General features: G+C 33.6%; 1 pseudogene; it reads left to right on the plus strand.

Moving 5' to 3' along the window:
• The first annotated feature begins 1499 nt into the window (after nt 1-1499).
• On the plus strand, nt 1500-5111 carry LOC150037306 (uncharacterized; annotated as a pseudogene).
• Nucleotides 5112-5409: the final 298 nt, after the last annotated feature.

A 5409-nucleotide genomic window follows, 5' to 3' on the forward strand; every position in this document is an offset into this window, starting at 1 on the left:
AATTCCTTTTAACGGTAGGCAGGCCAATAAACCACTCTGCTTGTCGGAGATAAGGTCAGTACGGAGGAGCTATGCCTAGGACATGCTGTCGAATTGGAAAGGAATTCCAGATCATTCTGATTGAAGGCGGGATATGGATGGAATCGAGAGGGAAGAAAGAGTCCGGTTTCAGAGGCTTGATCCACTTTGTAATCATGGATCATGAACAAATCCCTAAATGCATATAATCCGTGCCTTCGTTCTGGCTATAGTCCATTAGCAAGCGAGTAGGGGAACCGTTCCTTCCGTTCAGTAAGGGAATACAAGCTGTTGAGTTTTGTTCGGATTCTTTATGTGGAGTTGATCCTATTGGACTTGGATGTCAAAAGTTAAGAGACAATTCAGGCAATTCAGAAATTGGTAGACCATTGTCAAGTGGAGTTCCTTACATTCCTGAACGAGATCTCTTATACTAAGCTCATCGATATGTCTTGGAGAATACAATTGTTATACAACCATATATAGAGTAAGTTATTGTGACTTGATCCATTTATTTCATTAAATACATGAATTTGAAAATAATTATATTTGAACATTTTTCTATTTCTTCATAAGGAAACATATGATCATATTGGAATTACAACTATCAAGTAGATCAAAAAACCAGAAACAGATTCAAGATGAACATAACTGAAATTTCATATCTTTGTTACGAGAAAAGGTAAAACATTAAATATACTATTTAACATAATCTTTGGTCACTTATATTTTAACTATGTAACCTTCTGGCTCTCATGTTGGAAATGAACTTAAAATGGGAGATGTAGAGGTATCAAATAACTTGAGGTGGATTGCCCATGGTCTCCATCCAATTGTGACTACATACAATAGCTATGTTATTAATGCATGCCACTATCACACAAAGTCGTATACAAAAATAAAATTGTAAAAGATAGTGGGGTTAGTTTAATTGCAAAAACAATGCAAGTATCTAGCTCAAAAAATAAAAATCCTATTATTGGAGATATGTACTTTTATGGGGTGATACAAGAGATTTAGGAACTAAATTATAATATATTTAAGGTTGCCATTTTTAGATGTGATTGGGTTGAAAACAATGGTGATATCAAAACTGATGAGCTTGGTTTTGTGTTAGTTGACTTAAATAGAATAGGCGTGGCATCCTAAGCAAGACAAGTGTTTTATGTTGAGGATCCAAGTGATGATCGAGGGTCTATTGTCCTTATTCCACCATAAAGAGATTTTGAGGATCAATACAATGACGATGAACTTGGAGATACTGCTCTACATTGTCAAGGAATGCCTAAAGCTATGTTAGATATTGAATCTAGAATTGATTTGGATTAGAACATTTCAACATATGTACGAGTTAATTGTGAGAGCACATGGATTCCTAAAGAATAAATGTATGGGTGGGTTTTCATTTACTACTTTTTATAATTTTTTGTATTTGACACCTAACTAGACTTTATTCTATTTTTCAGGATAATTCTTACACCATGGAGCTAGCAAGTGATTAGGACTTGGACCTTGGTTTGGATGATGTCAAAGAAAGTTTGGATAATATCAATGAAATTATGGAATTGAAGCAAGATGAAATACCAAACAAAAAGAAAAGGCGAACGCGAGGGCCGACTGTTATGCATGAGGTAAAAAAAATTAGGAGTGTAGGGGAGAAAAAGTTGGTTGAATATAATGATGATGGAGTACCAATTGGAGACAATAGATATAAGTTAAAATCTTGCATTGGATCTACTATGCATCATCATATCCCGATTACATATACATCTTGGAAGTGTGTACCGATTGACTTAAAGGAAAAACTATTTAATATTGTTGAGGTATGTATATTTTCCTTTGTTGATGTATTATATTAATATTTTACTTGAAAGTAATAATCAAGTTTTTTAAATGTTTAGGGTGCTTTCATAATTGATGGTAGAAGTAAGAAGGCTATTCTAAAAAATGTAGGTGTTGCATTTCATCAATTCAAGTCTTGGTTAACGACACAATATATTATCCCTTTTAAGGATGAACCCCACCTTTTGTTACACCCACCTTCGATGTACTCCCACATAATTGAAACACATCATTGGCAAGAGTTTATCGAATCGAGATTATCTCTGGAGTTCAAGGTATTAAACTTTTCACTAAGAATATCAATATTTGCCACTTTCTTGTCATTTTTATTTTGAACTATTAAATTTATATAGAAAGTGAGAAATCAACAACAAGCACGAAGAAAGATGAACAAGTATAATCATCGAATGTCCAAAAGAGGTTATGTGAATCTTTCCAAGGAAATGGTAAGAATATTCTTAAATTTAACTATTTTACAAATATTCTTATATTTAACAATATGTTTATCATGCAGAAAAAATTATCTTCGTCCAGCAAATGTGATTTTGGACGAGCTAATATGTGGGAAAAAACTCAGACAAACAAAAAAGGAGAATATGACAATGGGGATGTCCAACAAGACGCCAACTGAATAGTAAGATTATGAATGTTACATTTTCGTGAAATCATTATATATTTTATATGTATCATTGAATATATATCATTTCCATTTAGGATGAGATCATAAAGAATGGAGATCCACTTTTCAAAAAAAAAAAATGATTCACCTAATAATGTTTTGATTCATGCCTTGGGTACTCTAGAATATGGTGGACGCATACGTGGGGTGGGTGGTTTCATTACACATACCGTTTACTTTCATACAACGAAAAGAGAGGATACAAACAAAAAAATTGTTGATGAAAATGAAACACTTCGTAAGCGCATTAAGGAATTGGAAGATCAAATTCAAAACATGTCAAGATCTGAGCATGGTAGTTGCTTCAAGAATAAAATCTGAAAGAAGCAAAATTCAATTGTTGGGGTCACAGTTAGTCTCATGCTCTATCTTATTTAATTTATGCATTAAGGTTACAACTATTAGTTATGATAATTTTTATATTTATATCATAGGAGAAGGAAGTTGTAGTACATCAACCACACATGGGGAAGGGAAGAAGGTGAAACTGTAACTGTGTAACAGTCCCATGCATGCACGTTCAAATTATTTATGAAGTATAGTTACTATTAAGTACTTATGAAATTATTAATTGGTTGTTTTAGGAGAGAGTTTCAACGAAGATGGTAAAGGAGAAGGAAGTTATTAGTGTACAACCGATCCTGAAGGTGAATTGTATTATAAGGTAAATTTACTATTAATTAATTATAAAATTATAACTTGGTGGTTTTAGGAGCAAGTTTCAGAGAATACGGGAGAGGAGAAGGAAGTGATCACTATTAGTGTACCACCGATCTTGAAGGTGAATTGTATAAGTCCCATATTCTTCTATCTTATTTGGGAATGAACATTTTACTCATGTTCTATCTTAATTGTGTTAGGAAAAAGCTTCAAGGACAATGCCAAAAGAGAATAAAGTTACTAGTGCACCATCCAATTTATCAATATCCTTGAAGTCTATTCTTAGGTATGCTGAAAAGGTAATGGTTGATGGGACTAGTATTTTCTTCCAACTACCTATTAAGCTCTTTGGTTTTGGCTGAAAGTGTTATGTTCTGCCAGAAGATGTGATCGAATTTTGTAGCATGAAAAAAGTGAAGACTTTATCAATGGTGGCTTATGTCGCGTAAGTAAATGTTATTTGTTTATGATATATTATCACTGGTTTCATTAGTAGTAAGTTAATGTGTTCAATTTATTATTATAGGTACCTATACTTGTTCATTATTGATTCAAATAAGGGGGGAGGGTGGTGTAGGCATCCAGATGGTCTTGTGGGAAGATAACCCTGCATCCACAGTTGTGTTTGGTAGTCCAGAGGCTTAGTTTTAGCTGTTATGGTTGGTAAGACAAATTTAGGGCCAAGAAGGTTTTCTAAGGTTAATTTAATTCTAAACTTGAGATTCTAAATTTATTATGAACCATTACAGGCTCGAGAATTTGAGTAAGAACTTAGAAAGCGAAGAGGAGCCTAAAGAAGAAGAACTGCTCCCAAAGAGTGAGTGACTGTTTTTAAAAGAAAGTTGTATTTTAGCAAAGCTTTAGAAATTATGTTTTCATGCTTTAAGTTGTTTGAAACACTAGTTTGAATGTTCATGCGTTGCTAAAACTTATGGTTTTTAAAAGAGATTTTATAAACCATTAGATCTAGTACCAAAATGAGATCTGTGTGTGCACGTACGACAAGTGTTATGCGTTGAGTTAGTTTCGCATTGGCAATGACTGGAGGTGTAAGAATGGTTCCACTTCAGTGCCTGGGAGTATTGAGTTGGTCTACCCCAGGAAAGTTTGAGTATAGGTTTGATGTATGATTTATCATGCGTTTAGTGAGTTGAATGAAATGCTTTTTTATATAAGATTTATCATGTGTTAATATGTTAATTAAAAATATTTTATATTATTAAGCTTGTATATAAAATGTCACTCACCGGGCTTCCCGGCTTATCTTTTAAAAAATGTTCCCCCTTCCCCCTCAGGTAGCTACAAGAGGGGTTCCATAAATAGGTTCTAAGACGCCACGCGAGGTGAATGTCTGCCACATATTAGCGTTAAAATATTGCTAGTGAATCATGTGCTTAGGATTAAGTTGTCTTGGTTAGGATTGAACTCGTATAAACATTGTTCCAAGTTGTATTAATTAATTTACTGATTAGATTGACCTAATAACCGTTGTACATGAACTTAGTTATGGGTTTAATAACTAAAACAGGTTAAGTTGGATAATAGGTGTCACAAAAAGGGTGGTATCTGTCATCCTTACACCACCACCCGGGCGAAATAGATAAGCTTGAGAAAGGGTGTGATAATTTGTGATAAGTAAATAATTGGAAATGATTAGGAGCTAGAGCATTAAAATATTTGCTTCCAAATATGAAGAGTTGCAACCCTTCAAGAATCAAAGTCACAAAAAGTCATAAATGAATATGAATTTCCATATTCATTATGACTTTTTGTGACTTTGATTCTTGAAGGGTTGCAACTCTTCATATTTGGAAGCAAATATTTTAATGCTCTAGCTCCTAATCATTGCCAATTATTTGCTTATCAGTTTGGTATCAGAGCAAGGATTCAGGGAAACCTGAGGGTTGTGTAGTGAAAAGTAGAATTCATAGGTTTAAGAAAAACCTGAGAATATTGTCAGAAACAAAGTCAATATAGGTTAAGGAAACCAAAAAACTAGTATATATTAAGTGGTTTGTGGTGAATAACATATATAACAAAGGTTCAATCTTAATGTAGAAAGATGCAACATCGTGGCAGATCGAACTGGCAACAAGAACCTGGAACTGAATATGCTACCAACGACTCTAGGTTGTAGGAAATAAGGAAATTAATTATATAAGATATAATTAATACAAAGAGTACCTCTGAGCAGAAGCAATATTGTTCCA

Source organism: Benincasa hispida, chromosome 3, assembly GCF_027475165.1.
Source record: "Benincasa hispida cultivar pf3 chromosome 3, pf3_genome.v1.1, whole genome shotgun sequence".
Lineage (NCBI taxonomy): Eukaryota > Viridiplantae > Streptophyta > Magnoliopsida > Cucurbitales > Cucurbitaceae > Benincasa > Benincasa hispida.